The sequence below is a fragment of the Scophthalmus maximus genome, chromosome 18, assembly GCF_022379125.1.
Source record: "Scophthalmus maximus strain ysfricsl-2021 chromosome 18, ASM2237912v1, whole genome shotgun sequence".
Classification (NCBI taxonomy): domain Eukaryota; kingdom Metazoa; phylum Chordata; class Actinopteri; order Pleuronectiformes; family Scophthalmidae; genus Scophthalmus; species Scophthalmus maximus.
Genome location: NC_061532.1, coordinates 3,939,135 through 3,953,596, shown reverse-complemented (window position 1 = coordinate 3,953,596; position 14,462 = coordinate 3,939,135). Strand labels below are relative to the sequence as shown.

The window sequence follows — 14,462 nt, the reverse complement described above, 5'->3', positions numbered from 1 at the left end:
TAATATAAACAAACAATAAGGAAATAAAAATAGCAATGATATATGAATGCAGACTGTGGATACAGATAGATGGATAGAGATGTCGTACGTGTAATTTCTTTCCACGTTTGGATTTAAGTGAGTCCGGTTGGCTGTAATGGTTGGCAAGGGGAAAAACATTCAAACACATTTAGCTTGTGCCAGAGGTCAGAGGAGCAGAGGATCAATCACAGGGATATGACACCCTTTAAAAGGTTAAATGCAGCTGATGAAGGTCAGTGTCCAAGGCTTAGTCGACGCTTTGAGAGTCCGAGGTTGTGACCGATCGATAGATTGGTGTCGATTCAAATCAGGATGCGCAGTAATTACAGAGTGATTTATAGGTATGTTTCTTAGAATGTGCGAAAAACAAATGTTGGGGGAAAATTCATTCAAAACAACTCAAGGCAACACATCCTGCAAATCTTAAACATGAATCTCTAAAGTACGAGGATTTGAAGCAGTTCATCATTAGAAGGCTGACACTTTCATCATCATGTGTCCATGGATTTATGTCACTGACATTGACAGACCACACTGTGAATTCGCTCACCAAGCACTTTATTAGGAACAACATACTAACAATGGGTAATGCTCTTCCTTTTCGGGGCTAATGATTTCCACAAGGATGTTGATAAGATTCTGCTCTATTGATATGACGGCATCACGTCGTCTCTGCAGATTTGTCAGCTGCACATTCACGCTGCCAAACTGCTGTTCTACCCCATCGCAAAGGTTCTACTGGATTCACATCTGGGGACTGAACTCATTGCCATACTCATGAACCAGTATGAGACGACTTTGGCTTTGTGACATGGAGCATTATCCTGCTGGAAGTATAGCCAATAGAAGATGGTTAACTGCGGCCACAGAGGTATGAACATGGTCAGCAACAATATATAGACTGTGACATTCAAACAAGTCTGGACTGTTGACATTGACGGCAGTTTGGGTCAATGGAATCATTTACTCTAAATTCTGACTCTGCCAACTTCTGCCTCAGCAGAAATCCAGATTCATATGTTTTCCAATCTTCAGCTGTCCAGCGTCGGTGAGGCTGCCTCCGATGCAGCCTCAGCTTTATGTGCTTGGCTGACAGGAGTGGAACCGGACGTGTTCTTCTGCTGCTGTAGACCATCATCGTCAAGGCTCGACATGTTGTTCATTCTGAGATGTTGTAGTTGTTGTTCTGCTCCGCACAGTTGTAAAGAGTGGTTGACCATACTCTTCTGACCTCTGTCATCGAGTGTTTCTGTCGACAGGACTGCTGCTCACTTTTGTTTTTGGCTCCAGTCTTGCTAAAAAGACTTTTGTGGTAGAGAAAAAAAATCCAAGAGACAGAGACATTTTTTTTCTTTTTTACATTTGGAGGTTAGTTGTGAACATGAACTGAAGCTGTGTAATATACTGTATTACAAGGGGTGCACAAGAAGTGAACACCATCATAGCCCTCTCTTGCTATTGCAAAAAAACACCATTATGACAGAATAACCTTATCTGTTATGAAAGCAGTGCTGCATGCCTGACACGCAGTAAGGGTTGAATGTTACGAGTCTAAATTCTCTGCATATTCGTAATCTTTAAAGGTAGTGTGGTGTAACTGGTGATCTTGGATTTTTCTCCTACAGACACGCTCACAGAGAATTTCCAATGACGTGCGAATCGCTTTTGCATGCAACTGAGCTCCGCTCTAATTTGTTATTGGTGACAAGAGCACAGTGTGCGACTAATGAACGAATCTAATGATGCTTCTTTGCTCCTGGATTCAGTGAAGTTAATGGCACAATCTGCCTGGAAAGAAGCATCTTGTTCCAACTAAACCCACTGCTGAGCTCTCCCCTAATCTACACAGCAAAAAATATCAAACCATATTTCTCATTTATTGCAGAACAGAAAACTAAAGAGTGATGGAAGGTGACACAGGTAACTGACTCAGTTTACCGAAACCCACTGTTTATTTCCAGAGCAATCAATAGGCAGCTTCCACGCTGATGTCAAAGTGTGTGTGTCATTCAGTGGATAAAAGAAAGGTCAGAGTGGCTTTTTAGAAGCTACGATCAATGAATTGTGGGTATACTCCACTCTATAAAAATAAAATGCACACCATGGGACTATAAAAACACACTTCACACCAATAGTAGAGCAGTTTGTGTAACACTGCAGAATGTGAACTTGTTCTCGGGGCATTAAAGGTCTAACGTGTCTGGATTCTGAGCACAAATCAATTCAATTCAGTTTCATTTATAGAGCAGCAAATCAAAATACACACTCCCTAAGTTAAGTTTCTTTATACAGTTCACACCACGAGCAAGCACTTGGGGAAAGTGGAAAGAAACAAAAAAATCCCCTTTCAACAAGAAGAAACCACAGACGGAACCAGATTCGGCAAAGGCTCGACTGGATGGGTTGACAGGAGAGAAATGAGAGAGAAAAGAGACCGGAAAGGCCTTATATACCATGTTGTATAAGCACTGTCTGTTGTTTAAAATGATAATAATACCTTATAGCTATGGTTCTTCATAAGTACAACAATCATTGCAAATATATAATCATTATTGTATAGAGAGAACAAGTTAGTAACATACAATTGTGTGGTGTGAATACATTGGGAGCGAGAGGTGAGAGACAAGTGTTGGGTTTTAGTTCTAGTCTCAAACAGAGTACAGGTAGGTATGTAAAAAGTGTTTAATGAGCCAAAAAATGCACAAAAAACGTGGAGGCAGGGAGCTATCTGACTCGCTGGTTGGAATCACGGGAGGGAGGAGAGCGTTGTTCCAGGGAAGGCACGAGAGTGAGCAGATGGAAAAGCCGAAGCAAAATTGAAGAAGCGGACCAGATGATTAGTCACAGGACAAAAGTGCAGCCAAAAAACTGGTAACACATACGCTCAAAGCAAGTGTGAGGTGGAATTATCTGGCAGTGAAGGGAAGACCTGTGGTACGGTTGAATTAGGAAGTTTCCTAAATCTTGACCTGACCCGGAAGTATTTCATCGGCAGCCCTGATAAGAGCTGCTTCCTTTCCTATCTCCTTTGGCATAGAATAGACTGGACCTTTCTATGCGAAAGGAAAGGCGATATAGACGCCCCATAATCCATTGCAGCAGCGATATTTAACGTGACCAACATGCACGGACGTAAACGATTCAATCTGAAGTAGACGTAAAGGAAGTAGAAGAGTATGAATATGACCCAGAAGTGATGCACGTCATCATGTAAGTTACTGTTACATATGAATCATTTACATCCGATGCCACATGGTGGTAAAACACACTGAAACATGCTGATGGAGCTTTTGTAGTCCATCTTCGGAAATGTGTAGTTTCACCACGGCAGACGCACGTCAAAACAACATCCGCGAGTCAGATTCGCTGAGCAACGATGTCGGCTTTTCCTAAGTCCCATGAATCCACCTTTCCTTGACCTCATGGAGTTTTCCACTGAGGTCAAGGAAGAGCAGATGCGAAGGACAATTCAACCGCACCCCAGAATCAAGTGCATCATGGGATTCCCCCAGCAGCCTTGTCCTATGGCGGGATAAGTTAAAGGATGGTGCAGCGCTCACCTGTAAGCTTTATCCCAGTCTCAAGTTTTAGGCCTAACCTTAAATATAGAGGGAGTCCGTCTACCGAACGCACATAAGCCTGTTCCACCCACAGGGAACGGGCTCTGTTCTGGTTCGCGCACCAAACCGTTCGTAGCGTTCTGACCAAATAAAACACCGGTTCGGAACCTGGAAAGTTGACCCGGAGCGCAGACGCACACCGAGGCAGGAAGGCAGGAAGTGTGAGCAGGTTATCACAAAAGGCAGGAAAACCCCCCCTGGGGGATGTATAACAACAGCAGACACATGCAGAAGGTAATAATTAAAAACAAAACAGGAAATGATTACACAAAGTCGGTGCACAGACTCACTCAAGGGGCAGATCATGGCAGGCAGTGGAGCAGGTAATTGACTGAGGAAATGAGTGAGCACTGACCGCACAGCGCTTAATACTGTGTTGGTTGATGCTGTGGGAGCAGGGGATTCTAGGTGGGCCCTGCGCACTATATTGAGGGAAAAATAACCTACTGCTATATTGTCGGATTAATGATAGAGATAACACCTTTTCTTTTCACTGGTCCAAATCTAGCACCTTCATGACCCAGAATGACTTTTGAGCCTCCGACAGTTAGACAGTATAGACTGTATATAAAAATGGACATTGTCACCAAGAAGTCTGTTCTTTCAGAAGTCTATGAGAAAAGGATTTCTAACATCGGTAAAGGAGTTTATGGTCTCAATCTCTAGTTACAAGTCTTTTTCAATACAGCGTGATCCGTCCAATGGGTGCGGGTCACAGGTGTACATGGACGTGCTGTGTCCAGCCCCCTGCACCACCAAATATGGTTACTTCGGGTTTGAAAAAAACAAGATGGCGCTGGCCAAAATGCTAACCCCGAGGCTTTGCTTTAAAACGGCAGTTCACAAACCAATGGGAGACGTCACGGTGGGCTGCCACTTGGTCAGCACCCAAGCAAAGCTTGTTTTTCACACACGCAGTTGCAATCTGTTGTGTAAAATTTGTAGTATAGAATGTCTTTGGTTTATAGAGAAATTATCATTCAAAGAATAGTTTGGTTATAAACAACAGCAGGGTAAATTATAAAAATTATAAGTTGCTCATAAATCTTTTATATATTCTGCTCAAAACAAAAAAAACAAAAAAATTTCCACAAACACAGAGCCTTGTCTTGGTCCTCACTAGCACCACAGTCCTGCTGACACTATTGCTTGTTTTGTGGATTTGTCAATGTAAAAAAAACCAAATCTCTTTATTTCCCTAGCTGAAGATGTCATTCATGTTGCCAGAAACCAAAGTTCAACAGCCAGAAATCTGGGCACCATCCAAATAGTAGTCCTGCTCAAAACCCCTAGTAATCCCCAAAGATGTTAAAGAGGGTGGTTTAGGGCCGTGAAGTCATTAGTTTCTTGCTCCCGTACCTCCTTCAAATGGGCCAAATGTTGCTCTTGAGCTGCAGTCAGAATACAGCGGCGGCACTTTTGCTCTGGTGATGTTATGTAACCGTGTTCGCCACGTCTGTCAGTGTGACTGACTCCAGCTGTCATCAAGCTGTCGTGCAGCTTCGTCCTTATGTGGACCTTTCCCTGACGCTGTCGCTGTGTCTAATAAACCAAATATTAGAGCATGACAATGTCGGCAAGTGATGAAAAATCATCACCGGGAGACATATTAAAGTGCCGGTCTAAATGTATATACAGAATACTCTGAATGAATTTTGTCAAAGCATGTAACCATATTGAAGTCACAAAGTTCACAATGAAACCTTCAATGAAGTTTTTTTGTTTGCGTGGAGCCGATGAAAGAAGTGTGTCCTTCAGAAGATATGTTTGTGGAATGAGTACCGAGAAAATGATCTCAGTGCAGCTCTATGTCTCCTCTCTCACCCTTCGTTCTGCGGCTCTAGCTAGAACGGCCCTGTTTAGTGTCAGTCAGCCAATAAGAAGAGAGGCTGAGAGCATCTGTGACCTCTTGCGTATTCATTAACCTTGAAACATGTGGTTGCTGAATGCATACTGTCGAGTCAAACAAGCGAAAATTGATCCACCGTGTAGTTCACACGGGCTGGTAAGTTAATTCAGTCTTGAGAAATGCATTTTAGAATTTAAATTGTAATAAAAAAAAGTCCCGGCCACAAGAGGTACGACAAATACTTTTCGCCTCAGTGCATTTGTCTTTGCCAAAGCATGGTTGATGAGCTCGTGAAGGTAAGGGTGATGGTTAGGGTAAGGATGAATCAGCATTATTACTTACCATCTAAATACACGAACTTGACGGTCTTGCCAGGTCTACCACTGACTGCTCTAGCGCTAGAGGTCCGCGGCCTTTAAAGCGACCACATGAGACGTAATACGGTGCTTTACAAATGGGAAAAAATACATCTTTTTGGTGGAGGACGCAGAGGGCAGCCACAGGGTTCGTATCACCCGGGGGTGTTGAACGGTCTGCTAGAGTCTTGTGGGATGAACCGTTTGTTGTGGAATGAAGAAGGGTTTGATCAGTTGGGTACAGAACGCAGCTCAAGTGTGCAGGCGAATTAGCAGGAGAACGGTAAACCAGGAAGCCGCACAAACACGGACGCAACAACACCCAGCAGGGGAGGTGGAAGACAGCAGGAAATCAAGAAGGACACAGGGAAGAAGGATTCATTCCCAACAGTAAAAGACCAGTTCCTTACAGTGCTTTGCATCTGGGGGAAGAAAAAAACAGAGGTAAATGAGGAAGATGGGAATAGAAAGAACTGAAGAGGAGGAGGAGGAGGGGGTAGAGGCCTGCGAGTGAGAGGAGGACTGAAGGGGATCAAGGAGAGAAGGAGCCTGGGATTAATTAGAGTGGACTGAGTGGCTGACTCCTTTCACAATGTTAATACCTTGTATCAGCAGCGGACAGTTAATAACAACATGCTCAATGTGTGTGTGTGTGTGTGTGTGTATGTGTGTGTGTGCGTGTGAGAGAGAGAGATCAGCTGGCTGAACTTGCTTAATCCACACTGCAATTGCACAAAGAGGGCCTTCTTTATCTGCCACGAGACAGCAGTCACCGGACAGGGGACGGGATAATGGGATGCTGGGTGAAAGAATACTGGAAGATGACGAGAGAGGACGGGAGACAAATGAGCATGGCAGCGAGCAGCCATCATCAAAGAAGATGGGTAACTGAGCACTCAACACAAACATGTTGCCTTAACGGATGTAGTGGATGTTAAGCTGTCTCACCTAATGTCATTGGACGATGGGTATAAAAACGACGGGGGGTTTTTTGGCCCCTCGTCTCCTTCCACATTTTCCAAACTAGAAACTTCATTCAAACATCAAAACTTAAAGCTCAATTAGGACATTCCTATTCCTACTCTTCTCACTCCTTCAGCTTCTTCGTCCAAATTCAAGCCAGCAATTGAGGGGTTTTTTTCTAGTTTGATGTCAGTTAGGATCTATGTTTGCACAAACCTGATTGGATTGGCTAGCTCCTGCGCTTGGGTATTTGTTTGAAGGCAATTTCGATTGGCTGGCACCTACGCTGCTGCCTGAAAAGTTGACATTTCCATAACTTCTTCAGGATGCAATGAAGCCTCCAAGAACTTGAGTCCTCCACAACATAATTAATCACATTTATCCCCTTTCTGATGTTTGATGTGAACATTAACCGAAGCTCCCGAACTGTATCGGCAGGGTTGAATGCGTTGCACTGCTACCACATGTTTGGCTGGCATGAATCAGCAGGCGTACAAGTGTCTGTGTACTTGTTTCCTAGGTTTTACACAAGGATATCTGAATTGCCTTCTTGTCGACAGACGCAAATGCATTGCCTAGAGCGAGCGTGATTTTTTTTTAAAAATTGAACTAATTGCTCATCAACCCCCCGAAAAGGAATAATTGAAGGAGTGGATGCTGATTCAGGGAGACGGAAACCGTGGATGTCTTAGGCAGAAGTATTTATTATAAGCGCTCAATATATATATATATATCGAGGAGATTTCTGGTTCGCTCACACAGATCAACAAGGTGGTGGTGGTCAGTGTATGGCGCCCCAAGACAATCTGCCTGTTCCCGGTCTCTGTAGTGTATTTAGTTCTGGGTAATGTCGTCATCTCCCTGCGACTGTGAAACCTCGAGATAGACTTCAGCTGCCCGATGATTGCTGTCGCTTGCCACAAACAGATTGACCTTGCTTGGTGCCTGAGAGGACGCATCTTAAAAGTTTCTCAGGGGAAGATAGACAAAATTCCACGACACCCCCCATCTCCTTAAAATGACATTTATATGAAACTAAATCGGAGCAGTGATGACATTTTAGATGACAAATAATTGCGACTGGATTTTCATTTTCTATTGACATGATGAGAATATGCCGATTCTGAACATATGAGTAAAATGTTTAAATGTCGGGAGCGCGGAATGAAGAAATAAAGCACGATGGGTCAGTGAATGGTTTGGTTTGATACATTCACGTTTGCGACCAATAAGATTAGAGACACAATCTAAAATTTTGTCACCATACGGTTGGAATGACGTGTTGATGCCGTCATAATAAAATGGCATTATTGCAATATAAAAAAAAATTGTATAACCTGATTGGGGTATATACAATTCTTTGAACTCCCTGTGCATCAATTACGACCGGCAACTTCATTTACTTTACAGACAGTCATTTGATCCAACCCATTTCATTTCTGAATCCAAGCCAGCAACCATTAAGGATCGGATCCACCCATAACCCTTTGGCAGCACCTGGTGGCCTTTGCCTCTGCAGTGCCACTGTATTATACTGTAAACGAGTGACTTGCAACAGCCTCCAACAGTTTTCTGCTGGTGGGAAACACCTTCACTGCTGGGGTCAGAAAGTGGGTCTGAAGCTAGGAGTGATGAATTGATGAAGACTGGAAGAGAGGATTTGGTATAGTGCTGAGAGAGATTGCTAAGGGAGGAAAATGAGAAACGTGCTGTGTCGATAACGCTGCTTGAATTTAATTGGAAAACCAGGTTGAGGGAGGTAGACGCTCAAGAGAAGCTCAGAGACCCGGGGAAAGTGAACCGGATGCAGGCAGCCACATGTAGGCCGTGTAAAAACTACCCCACTGCCTCTCCGGTGCATATGTTCGCGCTGGGGGAACAAAGCCGGCAGGAACGAACAAAGACAGAGATTGAGAATGACAGTGAGAGAGCGGACGACAGAAAGAGACAGAGGGACGAGAGGGAGAGAGTGAGGCGGAGGGAAAGACTGAAAACAACCAACAGGCATAACAAGAGAAGACACCACCACAGCATCCCAAGCATGCGCGGGGAACATAAGATGATACACTGCATACGTGGTACTTTCTGACCCTCGCATCGTGGAGAGAGTGATGAATACGCTGCGAGATCACCTCCTCCGGGGAATATAGCTTCCAAGGGAAGAAAAAAAGAACAAGAGAATGTTCACGATGAAGAAACAAGCTCTGTTCACGAGGGAGGGAGCATACGAAGGTGCATGCATGGATTGTGTGGCAAGCAAAACACACGTGCATGTACAGAAAAGCTGAAACAGGCAGCTGCGGTCTTTTGATGTGTTTGATATGACACCTTCAAAGGCACAGCCACGGGGCGAGCCAGGGAAGCAGCAACAACAAAGGGGGAGAACGCGGAGTGCAGATGCAGTGATGGAGACAGAAGGAAGGAAGGAACAATGGAACGATGGAGGGTGTGGAGTAGGAGTGAAAGTAGGAGTGAAAGTGAGTAGGAGTGAAAGATGAAGGCTCGAGCACAAACGGGAATACCTGCTCCATATCTGGGCAATGAACGCAACCTATCGGGGGGGGGGGACCCTGAGCCCATGCGTTGTGTTGAGTCCTTCTGTTTCTGGGAGAACATGAGGAGCCTCTCCGAACACCGGCTCATCAAAAGAGGTTTTGGATTGTCAAGTGCACAACCAGACCCGTCTGTGATCTCCCCAAACTTTAGAAGGATAAGATATACACATGTTCCAGAATATGTGTCTACATACGTTCAACATTCTTGAATCATTTCCATGGTTTCACACACACACACATATAGTATTTACGGAAGTCAACCATATCATGGATTGCAGGATTTCTTTTTCTGCCTGGTGATTTACCATTGAAAACCCACAGACTTCTTTCAGGACGCAGACAGCAGGGAAGGAGTTTAGTGTGACCTTGACTCTGAAATTTCACCCGTACATTCTCGCAGATCCTGGAGATGGTTGCTTTGTCTTGTGGCCGATGATTTGGCACCGATCTACTGTGCCGCTGTCAAACTGGTGGAGTGTCGACTAGTGCGAGGCTCATCCCGGGAGAGCATCCGACATCGTTTGTCGCTGTAAGTGAATGTAAGACACTCCTGTCTTGCACTCTGCTGCGGTGCCGTAGAGCACTGGTCACCTCATTTAGCTGAATGGGGAGGCTAAACGCCTCTGGTGTCATGTTAGAGGCTTCCGCTGCTCGGGGGTATGCTGCTTTTAGTTATCCCGGGTGTCCCAGAACAGTTTTTGAGGTGACACCAAGCTTGCTGGTGTTAGCAGTTGCTACATATCCTGACCTTCCCCTCTTGGATGGCCGAACCCTCCAGCTGCCCATCAGGAACAAACAAGAGACTCTGCAGTATGTCCGAGTACATATACTGTACAGCATGTGGCGCTTATCGGTTCAGCAGCCTGATGTTTTCCCTCCTGTGGGTAGTGAGGGGTCTTTTCCCTAACTTCCAAAACGTCTCCAAGGTGAAGACCAATCCACTCTTTAATCCCAGCCTCGATGCTTTTCGGTCCCCCAAAGATAACTTGTCTGTCCGGCCTCCCCTCTCTGACCCCGGTTCCAGAAACCTTTCGGGATCTGAGGGGTGGAGCAAATTGACCCTTTTCGTACCACTGTGGTGCTACTTAGCTCGGTCCCCAAAGCTTTCAGTCTTCTCCAGAACACCTTGCACCTGCCGAAGGCACCGGCATTCAGACTTCGGACAATTTTAACTGATCAGTGCTACTTCGAAATCCAGCAAATAGCAGTCTCAAAATTGGTGCATGCTTCTGTTTTTGGCTGCCTTCATGTTCTTCATTTACTGTGGACTGATAAACAATGAATACTCCAACCGTGTGCAGTTCATTCAACCACCATCTTCACATCAGTACACATCTCAGACTATGAGTGACATAAAATGAAATTTATTATTAACACATGACATAAATGTGCAACCTAATCAAACAAAATAACGCTCATAGCCATCACTGAATAGCATATATCTGTATACTACCATGCTATAGGAACCAGAAGATCAGTCGTCTGTGGAGGAAGAAGAATAGACCTCTCAGTCGGGGTCGAAAAGTAACTCAACTCTACTGTGCAAACTCGCACGCAACACCTCCGAAGCCTGAAACGCTTGTAAATGTTTGAAACTCAGGAAGTCCCACATGTTACAATTAGTTTTGTTTTTTTCACCCTCTAATCCTCTTCCTTTCCCCAAAGGGAGGAATCAGATGTTATTGTCAAATGCTATTTCCCCTGTGGGCGGGCAAAAAAAGAAAAAAAAAACAGAACATAAATATAAACCATCCCACACATTCAGTCAACCACGGCCGTAAGTGTTCACCAGTGGGGTTTATTTTCTTCTTCTTTTAAATCCTGCATTCCTGTCAAACACCATTCAGACGTGCAAAGCAAACCATGACTCACCTCTAATGGATGTAATGTTTGAACATATCATACTACATATCTGTTATCTTGTAACTTGAGCCAAAGTTAGGCGGGAGACATTCTGCTAATCTTCTTATTCTCACAAACTCTGGGATTTGAATGTTGGTTTGCTAAACGGCCCCCTTTGTTGGTCGCATCCAGTTATGACATCTGTTCTCCCCTGTTTGGATTGCTATCACCGACCACGCACTGCTCCGCCTCATTTCCCTCGCCCTCCACCTCCCTGCTCGCTCCCAGCATCGCATCAGCAACCCGGCCGCGTTCCCCCCTCGCGATGTCGCACGGTGCGAGTGGGAGCGTTACAGCTCATCCCTCGGCTGCAGAGCAACATCCTGTACAGCGATTGATTGAATTGTGATTGGATGTCGGTTCTCTCAGGTAAACAGATTTGTTGGTGCCGAGCCGTGCAGATGGTTTGGGGGTTATTTTTCTGCCAATGCGAAAGATGTGAATAGATTTCCAGACGACTCCAGCTCACGCATGATCACACAGGTTGTAATAAACAAACCAAGATTTTATCCGGAAGCTGGGTCCCAAACCAGGGGGTCAAAGCCCCACATTGCCCCCCAAAATACATTTTGCAAACCGATTATAAACATACAAAATGGTTATTTGTTTCTAACTTTCATTAAACCTTTGATGTACAATTCAAGGACGAAGTAGGTTAGAACATGAACTTCATCTCCAGGGGTCAAAACGTCTGGGAAACCATTTTATCTGCAGCACAACTGAAATGCCATTGCACCGAGAAACTGTAGCAAGGGCTCACATTTTTACGAATTCCTTTATTTGGAAGGGGCATTGAGGGAGAACCGTCATTTCAATGGTGCTAAGGTTCAGACATGAGGTACAATGAATGCAGACGACTAAAATCGCAATCGATCCTTTTTGAAACAGTAATTACGGTAAGTGATTAGTTAATATTTCTTCATTCTTCTTTTTTCACTATAATTTGTGAGCGTTATTTAATATTAGGAATAATGTTAATAATAAAGCAGCTGAACTGGTATTTGCCCAAATTTATGTCCTCTTTTTATTGGGCTTTTTTCTGTAATGGGATATTGGACAGAAATGTCGCTGAGATCTTGAGAGATCAAGCTATTTGAAGACAAAGAACTTTTATATAAAGAGGGACAAAAACAGATTTGTCATTTCATCATTCAATGCGAGTGGATTCATAACCGGTTGCATTAGAAATGTCTAGTTTTAGCGTGTTAGCTAAGGAATTAGACTAATTACAATACACAGACAATACACTCGTGTTGATCATGTAGTGACACACCTACACACTGACAGTGATAATGTTCATTTTGTAGTTATTTGGTCATAAACCAAAGTGTTAAATAATCTTTATTCCATGGTGACACTTGAGGAAAGGTTGAGGAATCACCAACGGAACTACAGCAGAATGTGTAGTCCATGTTGTGTGATATTCCATTCAGAAAAAAAAAACCCTCAGAATATTGGAAATTATGTAAAGAGGAATAAATGTCATTTGTGTGCGTACTTTCACCTTTAAGTATGACATGCTCTCTTTAGTTACCTTCATGCAGATATTTGTTCTACACTTATTGGATCTAATATATTTTATTATTATTGCTATTAAGTATTGCTCTTCTCTTACCATTGTAATTTTGGGCCTAAGTCTCACTGTACTCCAATATGTGTAATAGACTCACGATCATGAATAATTGTACACTCCAAATACTACTGCCACGTCTTTATTCAAATTTCAAGTGCCCTTGCTTTTGGAGAGCACAGAAAGTCGACCTTCCTCTCGGAGTGAGGTTCCTTTCTCGCGAGCGTTTTGACAAGGCTCTCTGCTGATCAGCAGGGGAGACCATGGGCTTCATTTTCTACCCTATAATCACCTCCCACCGGTGTCACTACACGGAGGCAGCGGAGAAACCGTAAGCATTCGCTCTCGTGGCCCCCGCCGTTTCTCTCTTATCTCAGATTGGTCTGCCTATACGGTCGAGCCTACCTGACTATCTGTCGTTCTCCTTCGCCATCCTGCTCCATCCACCTCAACCTGCCTCTGTCCATCATTTTTCTCCCCCTCCCCTCGCCTCCCTCTCACTTCTTTCCTTCCCCACCAGTGTTACACGCCTGTTTGCGTCTACCCAAAAAAACGCTGACAGATGCAGTGTGTTTCTGAAATGGCTTTTCCCTGTGAAGAAATCCCACTGGCCCATTTAGTCGCTTAGAGTAACTGAAAGGGCAAAAAAAAATCCCCTGCTGGTTGCTTGGCGATATATTTTTGATAACACATCGCGCAAAGGGGCAGCTCTCTGGTAATAGAATTCCAGGGGAATACATGACAGAAAACCCCAGTAGTGAAATTCCATGTAGTGTAGATAAAGAGCATTTACGCAGCTCGGGGCTCGCCGGGCTCCACGTGCAGGAGACGACGCTTTCCTTTCCACTGCCAGGTCACATGTTTTATCGGGAGGGTTGGTTTTTTTTCGACCTCAAACAGCTGCAGAACGCCCAAAAAAGATGAGTAATACGCAAGATAAAGTGTCTGTCAGTCTTTTATAAGATGGAATAACTACATTGCCCGGAGGTAAAAAAAAAATTGTGACATTACAGTGCCAATTGACACTTTGGTCAGGGTGACCTCGTTCACTGCTCTATTTAAACCAGACCAGGGTTCCAGACAGTACAGGCAGCGCCGCTGCCCAACGTTTCTGCAGGCGTCAGTGACGTATCTGCCCCTGATGAGGACACAGTCTGGGGCATCATGTGGTACAAACGTGATACACTTAGGTATAAACAGGAGAATTCTATAGTGTTGCTCGTCCTGCTACACAGAAAAGGATCAACAAGGATTCAAGAGGGGACATGTTTACCTTTCGAGTATTGAACCAAAATCACAATCTTTCCACAACATAAGCCTAACCTCTGACTCAAAGTCCTTCATTTTGAACGCCCTGCAACCATTTCAATTGCACAACCGTGGTTACTTCAAAAACCGGTGACCTGAATCCAGGGAGAGTTTCATGTGGTTTCACCTAGAAGTGGTGAAACCACATGAACACATAGGAACATCATTTGGAGGAGACCGGGTTGAACTTTCTCTTGGAAAGATGGAATCTTTTATTGAGGAAGAGGTGCGTGCACAGTGTGCTGAAAACAATGATATGTATATATGTAGGGGTTATGGTAGAGTGAAGACTTTCCTAAGTGTGACTGGCATGGTGAC

General features: G+C 44.3%; 1 long non-coding RNA gene across 1 annotated transcript; it reads left to right on the top strand.

The window, feature by feature from the left end:
* Positions 1-7,549: 7,549 nt before the first annotated feature.
* On the top strand, positions 7,550-10,655 carry LOC118290648. The gene is made up of 2 exons (XR_004786465.2): positions 7,550-9,286; positions 9,765-10,655. It is a non-coding gene; the product is annotated as an uncharacterized LOC118290648 (long non-coding RNA).
* The last annotated feature ends 3,807 nt before the right edge of the window (positions 10,656-14,462 follow it).